This window comes from Eumetopias jubatus, unplaced genomic scaffold (genome assembly GCF_037043125.1).
Source record: "Eumetopias jubatus isolate StellerSeaLion01/CBP00866 unplaced genomic scaffold, mEumJub1_p1.0 scaffold_11, whole genome shotgun sequence".
Lineage (NCBI taxonomy): Eukaryota > Metazoa > Chordata > Mammalia > Carnivora > Otariidae > Eumetopias > Eumetopias jubatus.
In genome coordinates this window covers 92350588-92371575 of record NW_028274817.1, presented here as the reverse complement: position 1 = coordinate 92371575, position 20988 = coordinate 92350588, and the positions used below count along the sequence as shown (strand labels likewise).

General features: G+C 59.4%; 1 protein-coding gene across 8 annotated transcripts in view; it reads right to left on the bottom strand.

Annotated features, from left to right (window-relative positions):
* BCOR (BCL6 corepressor) overlaps positions 1-13266 on the bottom strand; it is a 44976-nt gene extending 31710 nt beyond the window's left edge. For 3 of the 8 annotated variants that reach the window (XM_028113414.2, XM_028113413.2, XM_028113417.2), the window contains exon 1: positions 12432-12759. The gene's annotated coding sequence lies outside the window, so the exon portion shown is untranslated. Of the gene's footprint in view, positions 1-10930; positions 11095-11610; positions 11815-12431; positions 12761-13214 lie in introns of those variants that run through there. The other 5 variants (XM_028113408.2, XM_028113407.2, XM_028113415.2 and 2 more) reach the window with 5 other exon arrangements.
* Positions 13267-20988: the final 7722 nt, after the last annotated feature.

Genomic DNA, 20988 nt, shown 5'->3' with positions numbered 1-20988 from the left:
TACTCCTCCTTGATCCGTGGGACTAGACACGACACCGCCAAGGTTAAAATGCCCCGAACAGCGCCGAGCAGATGTGAGCGAGCTGGCAGACGCGCAAATGAGGCCTGCCTCGAAGCACGATAACAAGTGACTAATACATTGCATATCGTTGAAAGAAAATTATTTTTCTCTAATTTGCATTTGCTTGGGGAAAAAAAAAAAAGCCAACCAGAGTCCCTCTTACAAGCACGAGTCTAATCCTGGAAATACAGCCCGGCTGCTTTAAGAGAGCTGGAAGGAGGAGAAAGACTGCCAGTGTTTTGGCGTTACAGGCTTGTTTATCTTTCCGCCTTTCCTCCAAGGCGAAACTCGTTTTGCAAGCAACATTCCTACAGAAAATGGCACACGTCATAAAAAGAGACCAATTTATAGAACTGGCACCGAAGTTCATGTATCACTCCAGAAGCATCTCCCAGCTCCCCACTGGGGAACCCAACTGGATATAGAAGTCCACGTTAAAACTCAGAGAGGGTAGACCTGGGAGGCTGGGGGCAAGGAACTCAATTTGCAGATATCCTGGAGGCTGTACACCCAGGGACCAAAGTCACAGAGAAGGACAAGATACAGAATTAAATCAGCTCTAAATGATCCTCCAAACCGTGAGGGGCGGGGGGCGCAGGGCTGTGAAGGCTCCAGCCTTGGGAGGGGGAGGGGAGCGACTCTGACACCCGTTTGGCCCCAGGACAGCCCAGAAGCAGGCCCAACGTGTCTGGCCATCCTGAACCCACCTGCTTGGGCCAGCCCTACATCTCCAGGCCTGGGCGGGGTGTGGGGGGGGGGTGACTGCCGCCTCCAACTGCTCTCCCTCCCACCCTGGCGCCTCCCCCCAGTGCCTGGCGGGCGACCAGGACCTCAGAGAAGGCCTGTGGCTGTGGGCATCTAGCTGATCTAAGTCACAGAGTGGGTGGTGCCGTGGGCACACCTCAGGGCCGCACCTTTGCGTCCTACAGCTGAAGGCGAATGTACTCTTGGAAATGGGAAGGCTTGCGAGGGAAGGTTAAGGGGTGTGGGTAATCAAAAGCCAAAGTGCACCCCTTCGCTTCCCCCCGCCGCCCCAGTAGACCTCCCCCGCTCTGGGTCCTGAGCCTACACACTTGTGTTTCCAGCCCGGGGAAAGAGTGGTGAGTGCACAGAACACAGTGCCCACCTGTCTCTCTAACTTGTCTCAGTAACAGAGCCACTTCAGAGGGGCAACGAGGGCCACCAGAGCCTCTGCGACTTCCAGAAAGCCTTCGGTTAATAACACACTGTTTCCAACAAGCTTGCTCAGGGCTGCAAGTTACGTTCCCAAATCTTAAAAACCGTGCCTATGAGCCCCTGAGGACTCAGGCCCAGCGATCCTGGCCAAGCCTCTCTGGACAGTGACACTCGGGACCCCGTGGGCCCTCTCCCACCACGTCTGCAGGACTAGACGACACATCACATGCCATCCTGCACCTCCGTGCGGATTCTGGGAGCCTGGGAGCCGTAAAGATGTGTGCTGGGGCGGGGGTGGGGGTGGGGGGGCGGTGCGCAGCGCGGCTGACTTTTCCTCTCATCCGAGGACGCCGTGGCCAGAAAGCAGCGGCCACCTCTGCAGCTCTCCGCGGGCCTGCACAGTGCACGCTTTGTGTAAGCGCAGTGCTGCTCGTGCACCAACAGCTGTCACATTATTTGCACTCGCTGTAAACAGCCTTCACATTCCCCCCTTACCACACAGTTAAAGCCAGACTAACAATCCCCAGTTCGAGATCAAACCAACAACAGCAGCATTGTGTCTGCCTCCACTGCCTTCGCACCAAGCCCAGCAGCTGGCAGGTTTCTCCGGAACAAGGGGACCCCCCTCCCCCCACCCGCCCCCCCCCCCAGGCTCCAGCCAAGGCTAGCCAAGGCAGCGTGCAGTTTGTCGCGGCTGATTGTAAAAGCGAAAGAGCACAGCCCTGTCGCCGGCATTTCTGTGTGGTTTATCAGCCCTCTCCCAGAGTTTGCCCCTCCTGGTGGCTGGGGGGAGGCACCCCTCCCCCACTTCCTCGGCTGGGAAGAGAGGTGGTTCACGCTCCCGGGGTCGCTTTCTCTGCTCGGCAAAGCCCCCGGGGCTGGGCTTGGGGCTTGGGGTCGGGGCGCAGAGGCCAGGCGGCTCCGCGCTTTCCGCCGCCCGCCGCCTCTGGCGCCTCAAAAATGGTTCAACTCCCTGAATACTTACTGGCCGCCCCACTGATCAAAATGTCTCCTTTATGATTTTTGGTTAAGTCGAACATTTCCATAATCGTCATTATTAGCGCAAATTACACGCCTAATCGGTCCTTAAATAGATTTTAATTAAATAATCATACAAGGCTCATTTTATGACTTAAGAAAGGCATTGCTTTTCGTTACAAACTTTCCACCAGGATATAGACTCAGGACAGCAGACAAATACTTATTCTGTGAAAATCGCCAGTAACTGATGGGCAGAGAGGATCCCGAAATGATAACTGTTTCACCTTCTGGAATCCCAGCAGAGACCAGACATAACCACATCTGTGCAACTTTCCTCTTGAGAAGGGAGAGGGGATTCTCTTCCTCCAAAGGCTCACTTGCGCTGTCTTCTCCGTCTTCTCTTCCAGGCCAGGAGAAAGAAATGCTACTTTTCCTTACCCATCTGCAGAGACTCCTCCAGCTAGCGGGCTCCTTTAAAGACCACTCCTCCCCACCGCCAACCATCCAGTTTTCCCCCTGGTCGGCCGAGAGAGACAGGGCGCAAAGCAGGCAGGGCTCTGCTTGTTAACTGCTGTGTAAAATGCTGTTAATAAAATAATAAATACAAAGGATGGAGGCTGCTGGTTCCATGGCTGTTTTGACTGGAAATGCCTTGGCACTTGTCATGTGTTTATGGGAGGGCAGACAACTCCAGGATTTGCATAGTTTGGACATTTCTGTACTTCATTTATTCTGTCCTAAATGACGTAGGCCTAGAGCTATTTCAAGTTTGCATTTGTACAGAACTGTTGAGTGCCTAAGAGCTTCTCCAATTAGACCACGTTTTAAATCAGACCCAAAGCTGGACCGTCCCTCCTCTCTGACTCGGCCCCTTCTCCACCCTCTGCCTCTGTTGCCGGAGAAAAACAAACAGACCCTCAACAACGACCCCTGGCCTTGCTCTCCCCACCTTCACCCTTTCTGGAAGCATCTGGGGCAAAGGTTAAGGTGTCTTCAGATTACAGGCAAGGCCCCGGCTCTACGGTGTGGAAATCATGGCAGTCAGGCGCATCCTGGCCATACTCTACCTCTAAAATAGTGAGCTAAGATGCGGGGAAAACTGCTGGCCTGGTAAAACCCACTGTTCACAAAACAATGTCAGCAAAGGCTGGGAGGCATTCTTTAGAGAGGGACCAGGGATTCGTGCCTACTGAAGCTCTTTCAGCACAAAGGCTTTTAGGGGAAGAAGGGAAAAAGAGGGAGGAGGAGGGGAGAGTGGAGGAGAGAAAGGGAGGGCTCCTGTTTCAGAGCAGGCATCCCCTGAGAGTCAAGAACCAAGTGTAGCTTCAATCAAACGCTGACTTCCCCTCTGGGAGTCGAGTAGGAAACCTGATCACAGTAGCTTACTACCGGCCTGGATCCATACAGGTCTGGTTTTCTTCTCATGCTGGTAATTTTTTAAAATACATATCGATATAAAAAAAGAAGCAATCCCTGGCAGACTTTATTGAAAACCACAGTGAGACCTCGTAACATCCGGACTTAATCCCTATCAAACAAACCACAGCACCTCTGGCCTCTGCAGCAGGCCACCCCCTCACCTCTTCCAACCAGGTCTCGCCTCTCCAGCCACTAGTTCCTCTCTCCCCTGAAAGAAGGACGGGCAGGCTTGCCAAAGAGCACCTAGATGCCCGGTTCTGGAATCAATTCCTAGCCATATAATGACCCCACTTGGGGCGGGGGGGAATCCAAGCCCTTTCATATGGAACCCTTTAGAGCGCAGAATGCGAAGAACTGCAACAAAACAAAAGAGGAGCCCATGAAGGCAGACCAGAGGAATATCCTCGGAGGCGAATTTAACCTGCGTCGTTCCCCGGACACTGGCCTAGGCAGGTCTCGGGAGGGCGGGGGGGGGGGCGGGGGGGGCAGTGGGGAACGGAGGCGCAACCTATAGGAACCTGATCAGTCATTCAAAGCAATCCCTAAATCCTCAGGGCCTACTATGTGCCAAGTAGTCTTCTTTGATCCTAAAGGTGGATAATTATTCCCAGTCTTACAAATGAAGAAACTTACTGAGGCTCAGAGGCCATAAATAACTTGCCCCCAAGGTCACACAGCTAGTAAAAATGGGCCACGGTCAAACTCAGTCCTGGAGTTGCGGAGAGGAGCCAATTATTGGTCTAATTGTGCCATTTGAAAGCCCCAAGAATTTCGGAAAGCTTCTTAGCCCTTGTCCTCGAAGGCAGGCTAAGAGGAAAGCGTTGATGTAACATATAACTTAGTCAACAAGGAGACCAGAAACCAGTTTCTCCTACAACCAGTAATCTCTTAGTCCACTTGAAGTCTTTCCCAATTTCCCGAGACTTCCTACACATCTCCCTACCCTGGAATACCCTGGTGTGAGGTCAGGGCTTCCAACAAAGCTCCACTCTCCCTTCCTCCAGGAGCCCAAAATAGGCAGGGGTTGGTGGGTCGCTACTCTCAGGGCCCTGTAATAAAGTGCTGACTCCTGGTACTGGGGCTGGGCCTGCCACCCTAGTTTTGCCACATAAAGCAATAAATCAAATTATCTAGATAGAGCAAAAGCCCTTTGGAAAGAGTGCCTACTCCCTTCCTAGGGTTTTAAAGAAAAACCCCAAGGACCAAAATGGGGTGGGGGAGGAAATTATGAGGGAAGTGCATCCTAAGACGCCAGGCCCTACTGGACTCCCCCACCCCCCGGGGGGGGGGAGTTATCCCCACAAAAGGCCAAGCCTTCTGAGACGAGGTAGGGACTGGATTATCTTTCATTTCTCCAACTTCTCATCCCAGAAGCGGCGGTCGGGGCCTAACATCGCCACCCTGCCCATCCCCAATTTCCAGATCTGCCCCAGGCTTTCGGATGCTCCGGGAACTCTCCACACCCGACGACCCAGGCTCACAGGGCCATCTCCCGCTCGGCTCGGTGGCGACCGTGAAGGGCAGGGGCACCGCACGGTCGGCTGCCCCTGCGGGCTTCCCGGGGCCGAGCCCGTGGCTCCTCCAAGAGGCCGGGGCTCCGAATGTGCGAAATGTCTCCAGGAGCGACTGGGCCGGCAAAGGCCTCGGCAGCGGGAGGGATCGAGGCAATGGCGGCGCCGGGTCCTCACCCGACTAGCCAGCCGAACACGCCCCCGCCGCCCGGCCGCCCCTGGCTCCCGGCCAGTGGCTTTCTCTCTCTCTCTCTCTCCCTCTCTCTCTTTTTTAAACTTTCCGGCGTTGGCGATCAGGGCAGGGTTTCCAGCCTCCGCCCTCCCCCACCCCTCCCCACCCCCCGCCCCTAGCTCGGAGCAGGCCCTTCCAAACCTCCGGGGAGGCGACCCCCGCCCCGGCACCGCGAGACAGCGGGCCCGGCAGCCCCCCCCACACACACACCTTGAGCCACCTGGAGCCACCTGGAGCGGCGGCTCCCCGAAGCGATCGGCGTCCGGCCGAGCGCGGGGCTGCTGCGTCCGGGGAGGAACTCCGGCAGCCGCCCAACGGTCCCCGCCTGCCCGCGGCGCGCGTGCAGTGCGCCCCACACTCGCGCGCGCTCCGAAAGAACTTACGCAGGGGGAAGGGGTGGGAATGGGGCGGGCAGGGCCGCGGGCTTTTTTTTTTAAAACTCTTTAGTTTTAAGAGTTTTGGGTGTCCCTGGCACGATTGCGAGCGCTCGGGTAGAACAATAGAAATAGGGGCTTGCCGGAAATGGTGCAGGAAGACCCCTATAACCCTATAAACCTCTCCTCCCCTTCGCCAGTTACTATTAGCATTAAAAGACCCCAGTGCCTTCAATGCAATGGTGACTGTTTATAACTTTTTCCCGCTGAGTCCCCATACCCTAAACAAGTCCCCCTCCTCACATGAAATCACAAGGGCAAAGATCGCTCCCAAATCTGTGACCTCTGGAAGCTCTCTGGGACTTTCACCTGCTCTGGCCCTGGCACCCCGACCTGACTCACCCCCTCCCCCAGTAGTTTCTCTGGTTTGCACCTAGACAATAAATTTAGTTTAATTTAGCTTCCGGTCTTTAATTTTAGCAGGTCTCCTTTTTGCATGCAAATCAATATGGCAATTACCATCTAAAAGCTCGCCCAGCCCCGGGTCAATGTAAATTGATCATTGTCCGCCTTCCACAAAATAACACCGGGAGTCTGTGGTGCATAATGAGATTATACTGGAAACTGTCTTTTAGATCACAAATTATATTTTATGCTGTCAGGATCTTCTAGCGGACTTCCCCGTTAGTCTAATCACGGGGAGCCGAGCCCGTGGGTGCTGAGCGGGGATGGTTGGCTTGGGGAGACATGGCTCTAAAAATTAACCAAGTGAGGGACCCCCATTTCCGAGACCCTCGACTGAGGACAGGCACAGATGAGCCTGTGGGGGAAAAGGGGACCTTCTACAGAAATATCACGGAAAAGCATCGTTCATTAATTCCCATCCAACACAAAGTCAGATATCCCTTCCAGAGGAACACGTTGGGGGGCGGGGCCGGGCTGGTGGTCGGGGGAAGTCTCGGGCCAAGTGCTCGCGACGAAGGCGGCCGGGCTACCACCGGGGCGGCCCAAGGAGGCTGTCCACTTCTGCCCCCGCAGCTTCTCAACCCCACCGCCGCCACCTAGGCCCCAGCAGCGCGGCCTGCTTTGCAAACAGACGGAATCCTGTGGGCCATACACACTGGCAAAGCAGCTGGGGCGGGCCTTGGCCGGCCTCGGCCTCCCCTCCCCGAACCGTGTGAGCGGGCGGCCGAGGCCTCCGAGCAAGGATAAGGTCCTTTCTCGCCGAGAGCACCGCTCTCCCGCCCCTCTGCGGCCCCCAGGGCACGGGTGTGACCCTGGGGCCTAACAAAGGGCCTTCTGAGCTCCTTTCGGCCTCGGGCTGGCGGGGGGAGGGGTGGGGCCAGCGGGAGGGAGGGGTGGGGCTCGGAGGCCGAAGTGGACCCTCGAGGTCCCCCACCCCGCCCCACCGGGCCTGGCTAGCTCAGCCGGGCCCGGCGCCCTCGAGGAAACCACCGAGGTGGTATTGTCAGGGCTGCCTTGCGCTCCTGAGGACCGTCCCGGTGTTCGGGCGGCACTGCGGCCTGCAAGCCTCCCGCCCAGACCGCGCGGCCCAGCCCTGCCCCGCCCGACCCGGCGCGGGCTCCACCCGAGTGCGGTCTTCCCAATAAAAGCTGGAATTCCCGGCTGGGCTCAGACAAAGAGGGACCGCGGCAAATCGACGCCGCGGGCAAACCAAACCCTAGCCTAGTTTACGTGAGCGTCTGGGGTCGCACAGGCGCCTGCTAATCCACCCTACACAGACCGTCCCCGCAAGGTCTCCTCCAGAAAAGAAAAAGAAAAAAAATTAAAGCATACCAAAATGAAAGCATACCTCCCCTTTATTGCTCCCGGAGGCCGAACTTCGCACTTCTTTCGGTTCTATCTTTATCAGTCCACCAGGCTGACAGCCACATCAGCAAACAGGACTTCAGAGCAGGGCCACCATCTATCTATTCCTCCTGACCTGCTCTTCTTTTTTCTCCACCATCCATCCACTCAAGGTCAAGAACTCAGAATCTCTTAGAGATCCTCCTGCCAACTCCACACATACCCTCTCCCCTGCCCCAGAAGGGAAGAAATTATAACCAGAAGTTCTACTGGTGAGCAAGGGCCATTCACCCTTAGCTAGGCCGCTTTGCCCTCAGTTTCCTTCCAGCCTACGACACAGTTTTTCCCTGCCAGTGAGTGCACGAAGGCGGTTGGGCGGCCCACACTTCCGTGCCCACATTGCTCACCCCCGGCAGGAAAGTCTTCATCCGCCAAGGAGGAGTTTTTGTCATTCAGCCAGTGTATCTAAGCATGGATGTATGCATATGAATGCTTTTTGTGTTTCCAAGTGACCCTCTTCACACCTTTAAATGGGCTTTTGTCTTTGGAACGCACTTACAGAAATTCTGCCCCAGTTTCCAGCTCAACAAAGTCTGGGATTTTTCTCTTGGAATATCACTACAGGTCCCTGTATTTGCATACCCGTGTTTACATTCTTCTCGGCCAGTTCTTTATCTCTTATGTGCCTCTTGTTCCATGTGGGCATCGGAGACCAAGTGTCTTGATTTGTCTCAGCACATGTCACCCAGGCGCACATCTTAATCTGAACATTCCTGTCTAGCTCCTACACCTCCCCACTACTTACATTCTTGCTTTGCCCGTTAATATGTGGCCCATTCCCAGGCTAGACCAACATGGGTTTGCAGTTTAAATATAACTAGAGGATCCCCTGGACCACAAACCCTAAAAAGAAGAGAATGGGGAAGGAGACAGAGGTGTGTTCACTAATGACTTATTTATATATAGGATAACCCACCCACCAATTTCAACCTCTAGAAAGAACTAGACCACTCTCTGTGAGGTTATGTTTAAATTTTTGGGACAGGCTCAATGTCGACCCCACGTCTGTGCATACGGATGCTCGATCCTGTACACATCCCTAACCAACTCCTGTTTAGAAGCTGTCTCCTTGCACATATCTGATTCTAACTCCCCACAAGTTCATGGTTAAAAGTGCCCTCTATTTATACAGACAACTCAAAGACCTCTTTGCTGTCTCCAACGCATACCTGTACACACTGGCCTGGCATTTCAGTCTCAGGTCTTCCGTCTGCAGCAGTCTTGGTCAGAGGCCCCACCCCACTACAGCTCTGAGCCGGCCTTCCCATTACTAGATCGTCTGCACGAATTCTCTCTGGGAGGTCTAGATCTGCATCTCCTAAACCCAGTTCCTTAAGTGAGGGTGCCTACTGTGTGTTCACGCCTCCCTCCCGTTGAGAAGTCCTGGGTCAAACTAGATCATCTAGCAGCTGCGTTTGGTTTGTCGAAGAATCGAGTCCAATGCACCAGGATGTGAGCGTGCAAGCACAGAAGAGAAAGGAAAACCCTAGGCCCAGACTCCCGCCCCGCCCCCCTCCCTCCGGGGGGCTACTCTGCCTCCAGGAATTTCTACAAGGATCTTTGCCCCCACCCCCCCATCGCACTCCCCCACTGCCTCTAAAGGGTTAAGAGAAATCCTCACAGCCTTCCCTCCACCCTGCTCGCAGGGCCCGCAGGCTTGCTCGCTCACTCGCTGCTCACGGGAGTCTGCCGCCGCCTCCGCGGCCCGCCCCCCCCTTCCCGTCCTTCAGCCGGGAGGGAGCCTGCATGCCTGTCTAGACCGATCTATCACAGGCACACCAACAACACCCGCGAGAGCGCGGAGACCCTGCCCAGGTCCCCCTGCTTGCACGGTTCCCGGCGGACAGAACCCGGGGAGCGTGACCGCGCCAGCGGGGTGGGGGTGGGAGCCTACGGGCGCGGGCCGCCCGGAGCGCACCGCGGGTTCTCGCCGGCCCTGGCCCCGGCCCCCGGCGCTCCCGCCAGCCCGGCTGCCGGGGCAGTCACAGCTCTGCGCGCTGGGCAGTCCTATTTTTATCTTGTCTAATCCCAAACTGGGCGGGGAGCACAAGCGTCGTGCTTAGAGAACAAGAGATAGGCGAGGGAGGCGGGGAGGAGCCGCCAGGCAGCGACGCGAGCAGGAGCGAGTTAAAGACACAGTCGAGGCGACCGAGAGCAGGAAGAAAGAGCGGGTTGCGCGGGCCTCGCGGCGCCGCACGCAACGCGCAGCCCGGCGAAGTTACACTCGCCTCTCCGCCGCCCCTTGCTGCCGGTCCCTCCCCACTTCCCAGCCGCGCTCTCCGAAGCCCGGGCCGCGGGGCCCCGGCCTGTGTGGGAGGCAGAGGCCCGGCCGGCCCTGCAAAGGGCTGGGGAGAATCGCTAATGAGCTGTGCGGCCCATTGATCCGGAGAACACTTCCTAATTAACTCTCAGTCACCTACTGGTGACAGCGCCTCAAAGGACAGCGCTGGGGCCGTACGAGCCCCAGCCCCAACCTGCCTGCCGAGTGCCTGGCGCCCGAACCCCGCGCGCTCCCCTAACTACCCCAAGCAATCCTGGCGAGGGGCGGCGGATACCCGCACACTGAAGGCCAGCCTCGCATTAAACCTGGACGGCATATTAATCATCGCCAGCTTCCCCGCCCCCCCCCCCGCCAACGTCCCTCCACGCGGTGAAATCGTGCCCAAAATAAACACGAGAACCGACACTGCAAAGCCCAGACCAGATAACAGGTCGGGGGTGGAGTGGGAAGGGTCGAGAAGCAAACGTATTCTCCAAGTGCCCACGTACAGAAGTCTCCGAGGCCGACAATTAAAATGCCTTCCACACAAGCAATTCCGCTGGCAAACCCGAATCCAACACCTCGTAAGGATTGATTTCGGCCCGCGGTGTCCGTTTCCAGTGCCACAGGAAGTGTCAGATGGCTAGAAATACCCAACTCTGTCTGCGTTCGCCACCCACTACCTTCTGGGGTGGGCCATTTCCTCCCTGTTTTCACTTCCAGGCCATTTTTAAGGATTTTTCGACAAGAGGCTACCCCTTGCACCAAATACCACTACCCCTCCCCTCGCCTTCTCCCTCTCAAAAAAAAAAAAAGAAAAAGAAAAGAAAAGAAAAAGAAAAGAAGAAAAAAGAAAAAAACCAGCTAAAACCCTGAGCTGTCTGGTCTAGACACAGACAGACTGAGAATACCTATTTGAAGCGCGCTGGTTTCTTTTTAAGGTTTGTTTTTAAATACACATAACCCTCCCCCCTTCCTTCGCTCTTCAATTCCCCCACCCCCACCCTTCAGACGCCGGCGGCGCGCGCCCTCACGCGCAGGCACTCACAGCCTCTAGCTGGAGATCGCGGACTTTCTGGAAAAGATTCATTAACAGCAAATTAAGCCTCGCCCGGCCTCGGCCTACACGCGGCCAGACTCCGCCGTCTCAGGGACCCGGGGAAGTGCCCACTCGAAAGTGCGAGCGGCGGAAAGCCCGCCGGGACCACGCGTGCCTTGAGCCGCCCTGCTCCGCACACGGCGCCCCAGGGCTCGCTTGGTAAACAGCAGGCGCACGTCGCCGCCGCCCTGAGCCCCCGAGTTGGCGGAGGCTCTGCGGCGCCGCGGCCCGCCTGCTCCGAGCGCGGGCCCCGCGGCGCGGCGGCGCCTCGCCCTCCCCGCCTCTGCCGAGGATCGCGCCCGGGTGCGCAAGTTCCTCTTCGCCCTCAGCCTCTGCGCCGCACGCCCTCCGAGTGAGACCAACTTCCTCCGGCCGCAGACACGCACACGCCCAAACAGCTTCCCCACCAGACTGCCCGCTGCCCAGTGGAGGGCCCAGGTCTCGGCCCCCCCCCTCCCACCGACCGCGCCTCCCTTCCCGCCGCCGCCCCCGCCTCCGCACATTCCCCCCCCCGCCCCCGGGGGCTCACAACTTAAAACCTACCCGCAACGACGGGGAGGGCGTGGGGGAGGGAGGGAACCGCGGATTATAATTTCAGAAGAACATTTAAAAAAAACAAAGCGTCTGACCTGGCTGGCGGGCGGGCGGGCCGAGTCGGAACCCCTCGCTCGGCTCGATTTCCTAGTAGTTTCTTTTCTTTCTTTCTTTCTTTTTTTTTTTAATCCACGTGATTCGCGCTTTGGGACAAGCCAAGAAAAAACCCGGGACTCCCCTCCCGAGTTGCGCGGCGGCGGCGGCGGCAGGTCGAGCTCGGCTCGGCCCGGGGCGCCCGCCACACACCCTCGCGCACGCACACGCCGTCGTTCCACTAGGAGGAACGACCGGCCCCTGGAGAGGCGAGATGAGGCGGCGGCGGCTGGGGGTTTTTACAGTTCTTTCCCGAGTCGAAAAAGAAAGCAGACGGGAACCCGCCGCCCTCCCCTTCCTGCTCGCGAGCTAACGCCGAGCCGAGCTTCCCAGCTTCCAGCCCAGCCGCTCCCCCCGCCCCGCGCCCGACTCGCGGCGCTCAGCGGCGACCGCGCTCCCGCGCACAGACACACACAGGCTGCAAACTTCCACTCCGCGAACTCCCTGCTCTCCTCCCAGCCCCCGGGGAGGCGGCAGGCCCCTCGCCGCGTCCCTCCCTCCCCGGTGCCCACGCGGGGCCGCTTAGGCTGGCTGCATTTTTAATAACTTACAGCTAGGAGATAAAAACGAAAGCGAGCCAAGCAGCCAAAGGGAAGCGCGAGGCGAAAGCTTCGAGCTCCACGGGGTACGCGAGAGAGTCGGAGGAGCAACCCGCTGCGGGCGGGGGCCCCGAGGGAGGGGGTCGACTGCAGCCCGCGACGCGCCCGCCCGCCTGCCCGCCGCTCGCGCGGCCTCCCCGGGGAAAGGTGTTCCGAGCACTGACCTGAAATCCCCGGCCGGGGAGTAAGCAGGGAGCCTGCGATCCGGCGCTTTGAAGTTTTTCTCTCCCCCCCCAACCCCCGAGCAGAGTCGAGGCGGCGAGGAGGAGCGAGGGGCGGATGGCTGGGTGGGGAGAGGTGTGCGGGGTTGGAGGAAAGTGGGGTGGCGACGTTAGCGAGCGGAGAAGGAGCCGGGCCGGGGAAGCGCGGCGAGCAGCAAAGTTTGCCGTCCCCGGCTGCCCGCAGCCCGCTCGCGGTGCCGCGCTCGCTGGTCTCCCTCGCCGTCTGCTGCCAGCCGGCTGCCCTCGGGGTCGGCCCCGCGGAGGGGTGGGCTCTGGGCCGGGTGGGGGCGGGGCGGGGCGGGCTCAAAGCCTCCGGGCAGGTGGCGACGGCCCCGCGCGATCCTCCGGGCTCCCGGGGCTGGGCCGGGCTCGGCCGGGCTCAGCAGATCCCGCGCCGCCGCTGCTGCCGCCCGCGCTCGGGCAGGAGCCCCAGCGCCATGTTGACGGATCGCCGCGAGCGCCCGCTCGGGCTGGGTGTATGTGAGTGTATGTGTGTGTGTGTGTGTGTGTGCGCGCGCGCGCGCGTGTGTGTAAGTGAGTGTGTTGGCCAAGTCGTCCCTGCGCGGCGACAGCGCGGCTTGGGCTCCCCGCCCGGCGGCTCGCGGGCTCCCCCTCCGCCGCCGCCCGCCTCGCTCCCGCTCTCGGTCGCGGTCTGGGCTCCGGCGCGTCTCCCCCGCAGCCGCCGAGCTCGGCCCGCGTTCAGCGAGGAGCGTAGCTCTTCCTCACCTTGCCGCTGGGAGCCCGGGCTCCGTCTGCCGCCGCACGCCGCGATCCCAACGCGTCCCCCTCCCCGGTTCCCTCCTCTTCCTCCTCCCCCTCCCTCCGCCCGCCCGCCCGCCCTCCCTCCCTCCCTCCCTCCCAGCAGCCGCCTCCCCTCCCCCCGCAGGCGCTGCGCTCGGGCGACAGCCGCCCGCCCGCCGCCGCCGCCTCCAGCTCTCGCAAGTTTGAGCTCCCCCAGCCTCCGCTCACCCTCCGCTGCGGCGCCTCGGCGGTGGGGTTGCGGAGGGGTGATTCCCCAGGAAAGGTTTGCCCCGAGTTTCCCCAGCCGTCATCGATTCCCGGCCGGGCGCGTTTCGCCTCTCTGGGTCCGGAGCCCGGACCACTTGGGTGGCTCCCGCCCCCCCGCCCCTTGCCCTCCCCTCCCCCGCTCGGACCGAGTTGGCTGCGCACACCCGGCCCGGGCGCGCGTCCTGGGCGAGCCAGAGACCGGCTCGGGCGGCGGCGGCGGCTCGGGCGGCCGGCTGATCCCGAGCCGAGGGGATGGGGGGCGGCGGGGGCGGCTCTCCCAGCCGCGCGCCGAGACTCCCCTCGCTACCCAGAAGGCCAGTGGAGGACCGCAATTACCATAAAGCGCCTCGCACTCCGCGCAGCCAAAGCTGTCAAACCCCAGCGGCAGCCGCCGCTGCCTGTTCTCGCCACCAGCGCTGCGCTCTCCCGCTCGCGCGTCCCCTCCGAGACCCAGCAGAGCCTGGCGAGTGCGCGTCGGCGCCCACCCTCGCCCTGCGTCGCCCCTTCCTCCGGGAGGAGCCCTGGCCCATTCTGGTGTCCAGAGAGCTACCTGGAAACACCACGCCGGGCCCCAGTGGCCGTTCCGCTCGAACTCCGCACCCGAGTTCCCCGGACGTTTCGATTGTGTGGGAATTGTTTGGAGAGGCGGGGGCGTGGGGGTGGGGTGGGGAAGACAGTCAGTGGGGCACAAGGAAGCGGGGGTGGGGGCGGCAGGGGAGCGGAGATCCGCCAGAATTTCTCCCCGTTCACGGGCATTTCGTAGTCTGCACCTCAGACGGTTGGAGGCTCTGTCCTGGCCCTTCAGCCCCCGGCCTCGGGAGATTATCTCCCGCGTTTTATTTTCCTTGGCAGGGAGCAACTTTTGGCTTACACCGTTCGCCCCATAAATTTCCACTCGGTAACGTCGTGCTGATCGGTGCTCGGCGGCAGCGTACAGCCTGCGCCCGCAGCAGTTCAATTCAATTGACACGTATTGAGCTTCTCCAGCGCACCCGGCGCGGCGCTGGCCGCGGGGGGAGGGCGGGGGCCGGCGGGCGGGAGGGGGAGGCGGAGAGGCGAGGTTCCGGCCTCCCCGGAGCGCAGAGCCTCTAGGGCGAGCCGTGAAGCCCGGGTTCGTGAAGCTGGCGGGAAGGGGTGGGAGTGGGGGAGGGGTATTCCGGCCTAGCCGCACCCAGACCGCGGGCCCGGACCCCGCCGCAAAAGGTGATCCTACTGGGCTCTTCGCTAAAGTCTTTTTATGCTGGGGGTGGGGGAAGTCTCTTTCTGCCTTAAGGACAAGATGGTGCAGGCTCGATGAGAACATCAATCCGAAATGGAGGTAGCTTGTAAATCCACACGGAAAGTTTTAAAATATCCTGGAGTGTCTCCATGCCAAAAATAATCAAAAGCATCTCAAGTTGATTACGAAGTCAAGGTCAAGGCCAAAATCAGCTCTAGCTAGCAGAGCCCTTTTAAAAATTAGACTCAATACTGACTGCAGGACTGGTGTTAGGTGCGATGTTATTTATTCTGTCTTAGTTCTCAGTACATAGTTATAAAAAGAGCCCTTTTCAAAGCAGAAGTGAAACATCTCTACCGTTTGAAACCCGAAACTTCTGGCAGAATTAAATCTTCAGGCTCCAGAGCTGCTTATAACAACTGATGTAAAAGACAGGCAGGCAAGTGCCCCCCGAGAACAGTGCCCAGCCCTGCTGGGCCGTCACCACTTCCAGGACCCGCGCCTGCATAATGGAATGCACGCCTTTTTCTTCCCGGTCTTTCTGGAGGTGGATGTCTCTGAAAGCTAACCCACACATTTTTTTAATCTCCGGTAACAAGCAGAAAGACACCTGGACTATTATGCTGTAAAGCTATTTTTTATAAAGACATTTTAGGGCCAGACATTAAAAGTTATTAGACTGAACGCATGCGAGTTACAGACACAGCTGGAGAAAAGGCCTCTGGTTGTGTGTTGTAGCAACATTTCTTTTTGAAGCGACTCCTTTTATTCAAAACAAGTCTAAAATAACCAGGAAGGCTGAAGTTGGGTATTTGTGGGGAAACTCTCTGAACGTGGTTCCAGGCAAGGAGGCCGCGGTGCCACTGAGGGCCGCGCAGGAGAGCGGGCCTGGCTGAGTGTGGAGCCGTGCCAGGCTCTTCCGGCTCGGTTAGGCCGCCGCAGAGACCCTGGCACCGTGCCCGGCCACCTTCTCTCCCCTTCCCATGCCTCCCCAACTCTCCCCCCAGGCACAGGCTTTTCCCGGAGTTAAGAGTTGCATGTAACCGTCCAGAACTTTTGGAAAATCCAGGAACTAAGCGAGACAGGGAGCCTGCTGCCTCTCAGAATCCTGTGGCCCTCCTGGGGCTGCTGACAAAGGGGCCTGTTTGTCTAACTTTAAAAGTCCTAGAGTTAAAATGAATTGGGGGGGGTGCGATGCTGTAAATGCGAGGGGGCCGCGAGGAGGGCTGACTGTGGGAGAAATTTGATGCTGAAGACAAACAGGCCAGTAAATTCGCCTTTGACGTAATTTGCAGCGTTCACCACCACCACACCCCCCCCCCGGACTTTTTTAAGGAGCCGGGCCTCCATGGTATCCCCGTGCGGGTTGGTGGGATTAAAGGGTTTCGCTTCCATCTCTGAGGGATACATTTTCCAACTCTGTGGGATTTTAAAAATATCTTATTAAGGGAGTCCTAAGAGGCATGAGTGTGTGTGGGGAGGGTGGTTCGTGACTCACTGGGAATTAAAATGTGAGATTTTCCGGAGGTGCTCTAAGGGAGGGGAGGGTTGGGAGTTTACACCTATTGGCCCGGTTAGTTGGAATTGTTCCAGGGAGGAGGAGAAGAAACTCACGCAGGGCAGTCCCATCCCGTGTCCCCATTCAGGAAGGGACTCCGGGAGCTGGGGACACCTCGGAGCCTGCAGAGCGTTCATGCAGCCATGGCCTTCCTGGGCTCCCTCCTCCCCTGCCCTCCAGGAGTCCCCTGGGAGCTGACCTGGGGGTCAGGCTGCTATACCCAGCACTCAGCAAGGGGAGGATTTCAATGAAAGTAGGGGAGGAGGCGGAGAGAGGCAGTGGGCGAGCGCAAGGCAGGGGAGGCAGCACAGGCACTGGAGAAAGAAAGGGGCTCAGAAAGGAGAGGTGCGGGGCCACACCTCTCCCACCCACCTCTTGTCCCCTTGGAAAGGTCTCTCGGTTAGAACATATGGCTGGACCTCAGGCTCTCAGGGACTCTTCTGCTGCAGATTCTATCCCGGCCCCGCAACTAACTAGGCAAGCAGGTTGCTACCTCAGGGAGCAGGCCTGGAGCCTGGCCACACTTTTTGGCCCAGGCTGATGGTGCAAGACCTGCCAGGGCCCCTTCCACACCTTCAACTACCGCCCAAGTCTGGGGGAAAGGCCACGCATTCCGTGGTGAGGTCCTTACCTGGTATTTGGTGGACGCTGGGGTTCCAGCATTGTGGGCGTGGTTCATTTGCAACATACGTGTACAATCTAAAGCATAGAGCTCTGTAGGCCCCTGGTGACGCTCTTCAGAGGCTGTTCTCACATTTATGCTGCTGATTATTGTGATAGGTGGGATCTGGGTGATCACAGATAGTGTATTTTTACTTCGTATGGTATGAGCTAGCCTCTTAATGGTAACTATTTTAAACAACACACACTAACAGTCTTCCCTGGTTACTATGTATAAGAACCCTGGGCTTACCTAGTCTCCCGGAAAAGATGTACTAGCCTACCCCTTCCAAGCACGGCGCATCCTTGTTCCTGGGATTTCACTCATCCGGAAACATCTAAAGGTACCTGCTTTCCACGGCAGAAGTCTCCTAGACTTAGGGGTCGCCAGGTTGAAGATGGCGGCTCTTTCTGCCTGGCCTTTGAGGGGTTATTGGGCGTTTGGAGGAGGAGGGTCCGAGAGGCAGGCCCAATGTGATAGCACGACTGCCTCTTGGAATTTCTGGTCTGGGCTCTATTAGTGTCAGGCTCTGAGCTCCTCCAACCCAGGCACCCGTAAGTGAGCTGCCCTTTGGTTTACACTGAGGGGCTCGCTGGGTAGATGGGTGTCAGCCTGAGGAGTATAAATACGGGGCGGCTTCAAGGAGGCCTTGTCTTGTGCTCCACCTGGCCCCGGCTCTTAGCCCTCGAAGCTGCCGCGCTGGGCCGGTCGCTCCTGCAGATAAACCCGGACTCCACGACCCGCCCTGGCTGCTTACTTAGCAAAGGGCCCTCTTATTTTACCCGGCTGGGGGCGGCGAGTGGGAACTATGGGGTGAGGGGGCGGAGAAGCACCAACTCCTCGCTTGCGGACCCAGCCGACTGGCCTTCCTCCCCAGCCATTTTGTATCCAGCCTCCTTCCTCCACTCCCAGCGGAGCCCTGCGGATACTCATCACCCGGAGCCTGAGTCCCTTCGCGGGCACTACCCAGGGACTGGAGGGATCTGGAAAGCTCCACCAGCCCCTCCCTCGGGGCAGAAAAGGAGTACGGCCCAGCAGAGGGAAGTGCGGGGCTGATCTGTCTCTAAAAGCCTCTGAGGCCCCCGCAAAGTCGGGCGTAGGGGTGAGTGGCGCCGGGTGGTGGCCTCGGGAAGGTCAGCCGGGAGCAAAGCTTGGGGCCAGCGCCAGGCTGGGGATTCCACACGGCCTAATCCACGGCACTTTTTACCTGCTCCCAGGGTCCCTCAGGCCCACTCCGCTCTGCCTTCGCCCCCAGGGGACCCCTCCCCATCCCTGCGACCCCGTTGCGTTAGCAGCCGCGCAGGCCCTGGTGGGGAGTGGGGGGGGGGGCGGGGGAGGGGGCTCAGGGTGGTTTGTGTTGCGAGGCCTGACAGAACCTTCTGTGTGCGGCGGAGGGAGGAGGCTAATGCATAATGCACAGCGCCTGGAAGCCCGGCCATTAGCGGCCTGTCGGTGACACAGACAAACGACTGAGAGAGAGGGAGGAGATCCAGCTCGCTCTGGAGTTTAAATATACCAGCGTGGAGGGGAAACGCCATGATTTAAAAGTGTGTGTTTGCAGACACTCGCATATATTTTAATGATTTCCAGCAGGCCATGCGTCCCAGTCTTGCGTCCCCCTCCCCAAAAGGGGGATGTGTATGGGGAGGGGGAATGAAAGCAGAGTGAGAGGCCTCAACCCGAGACCCACCACCAGCTTTTGAGACAAGAAGGGAAGGAGAGGTTGGTTATCGCAGCGCAGAGAAAACAAGGCCTAGGGAAAGCCAAACGACCCAAGGCCATCCCCAGAATTTTTTTTTTTTTTTTAATCTGGCCATCGAAGCTTTCCGTCCTGGACTGGACCCTCTAGTTGTACTAGAAAGGCCTGGAAGAATAAATCCCGCCACCCTTGCTCCCACACCCCTCCCCCGCCCACATTTTGAATCTTGCTTTTCCACTGACAATCCAGAGACCTCCTTCCTCCCCGTTTAACACACCAGTGTTTTTTAGCAATTAAGGCGAGAAGGGGGTGGGGATAAAGATAAGCCAATTTTTTTCCGCCATGCAAGTGTGAAAGATAAGATAACGCTAAGCTGGGGCAAAGCGGCTGCTTACAACCTCCCCTCAGCGATTTTGATCGGTCACTTCTTATCTCGCAAAAATGCTCCTTTCGAAAACGGCATCAAAAAAAGGAAAAAGGCCGAAGGAAAGCATTTTCATTTGGAAGTGACATTTAAAACCCACCTCCTATACACCAGCAACCCCCTTCCCATCCGCGGGGCTCCCCGGGAAAAGTCGCACCTCGACTCCAGGGTTTCAGGCTTTCTCGTGGGGAGGGAGGTAGGATTACTAGTGTAATTAGGCTGAATAAAACCAGGGATGCGTGATGAGGATTTATCCTGCATCCCAACCTCAGGCTCGCAGCCGGGTTTTCTTCTCTTAGTTACTGACCAGTGTTTGTGTTTCTCCATCGCGCTCGCGTGTTGAAACTAAACAGGTAGTTATATTTGGGAGGGTCATATAACTATGTCAACACGGAGTGGTTGTTAATGCGAAATAATAAGAAACTGTGCTGGGTTTTGCAGGCCCCTGTCAAGGAAGGGAAAGGTATCATGCACCCGAGAACCCGAGAAGTCTCAGCCGAACCGGACTCTCGGGGAGTTTTGTAAAGTCCTCCCCACCCCACCCCACCCCCGCACAAATATTTCACGAAGGGGTTTCCGGAAGACTTTGTATTTGTTTAGGGAGGTTTCGGTGTTGAACTCAAGGCCCGCAGGGCGGCCTGTAAACTCCCCCCGGCCCAGGCGCTGGCTCCAGATCGCAAACAACAAGGCGGGCGCCCCAGGCCGAGTTGCTGAGCCACAGTGCCCACCTCCGGCTTAGAGCTCCGAGGCTCCCACCACCTCGGCCCCCCCCCCCCATCCCGGGCTCGAGCCTCGGCGCCGCCGAACGCACACCGATTCTGCCCCCTCCGGGCCAGGCTGCGCGACCTACAGCCCGGGGCCAGCCGCGGCCGGATTGTCCCCCGGGGAGCCGAAACCGCCGAGCGGGGAAACCCCTCCTCTCGCCCTTCCCCGAAAAGCCTGGCCGCGGCGTAGGCGCCGAGCGAGCGGGCATCCGCTGACAGCCGGGCCTCACGTAAGGCCTACACGCGTCCCATTAGTCAGCCTGAGTTCCCCTCGGGCGAGCCGTCTGGCGCGGCCCCAAGGCCGGGCGCGGGCGGGGAGGGGTGCGGGGCCGCAGCGAGCGGGGAGCGGGGCGGGGGCGCGGGCTCTGCGGGACCCGGCCGGGCTCGGTTCCGCGTTCCTGGGCCCACGGGTAAGCTGAGCCGCGGGGACAGGCCGCTCCCTGGCCGGCGCCGAGGCGCCGAGCTGCGCTTCACGTGCCCGCCATATCAGCGGCCGCGGCGGCGGCGGCGAGGAGAGGGGGCAGGGAGGCGCGCCGCAGTTCCCGCGGGGTCTCCGTCCCCCCGCCTCCCCCTCCGCGCTGGGGGCTGGGCCGGGGGACCACCCCGCAGCCCCCGTCCCGGCTCCAGCCGAGAGCGGCGCTGCCAGACGCCGAGAGGCTCCTAGGGCGCTGCTCCGAAAGCTGCGCGGAGGCAACAGCCAGGGGAGGGTGCTCCTCGCGGCCGCCCCGGGAACTTCCCAGCCGCCCCGCCGCCGCCGCCGCCGCCGCGGCAGTCACCGGGACCGGAAGCCCTCGCGCCGCCCCGAACGGCCTCTGCTGGCCCCCAGGGTTGTTCCAGAGGAGGGCTGGCCGCGCGTCATTCTCCATCCCTCCTGGCCCCGGGCGGCCGCCCTCGCCCCGGGGCATCCCCAATTAAGCCCGAAGGACCCTTCTCGCGGTCCAGTGAGACCTCCTTCGTGACCGCCATAAGAGCCCCCCTCCACACACCCCACCCCGCCCCGCCCGCCAGTCCCAGCCCCGCAGCTGGGACGGGAGGGGCTCGGAGCCGCCACTCCGGCCGGGCAGGAACACCTGCTCCCGGGGCCCTGCAGCTGGGCGCGTGGTGCCGGGAGAGGCTGCCTACTGTTGTGTGCGGAGATCGCGGAGGAGAGCACGGGGCTCCGAAGCT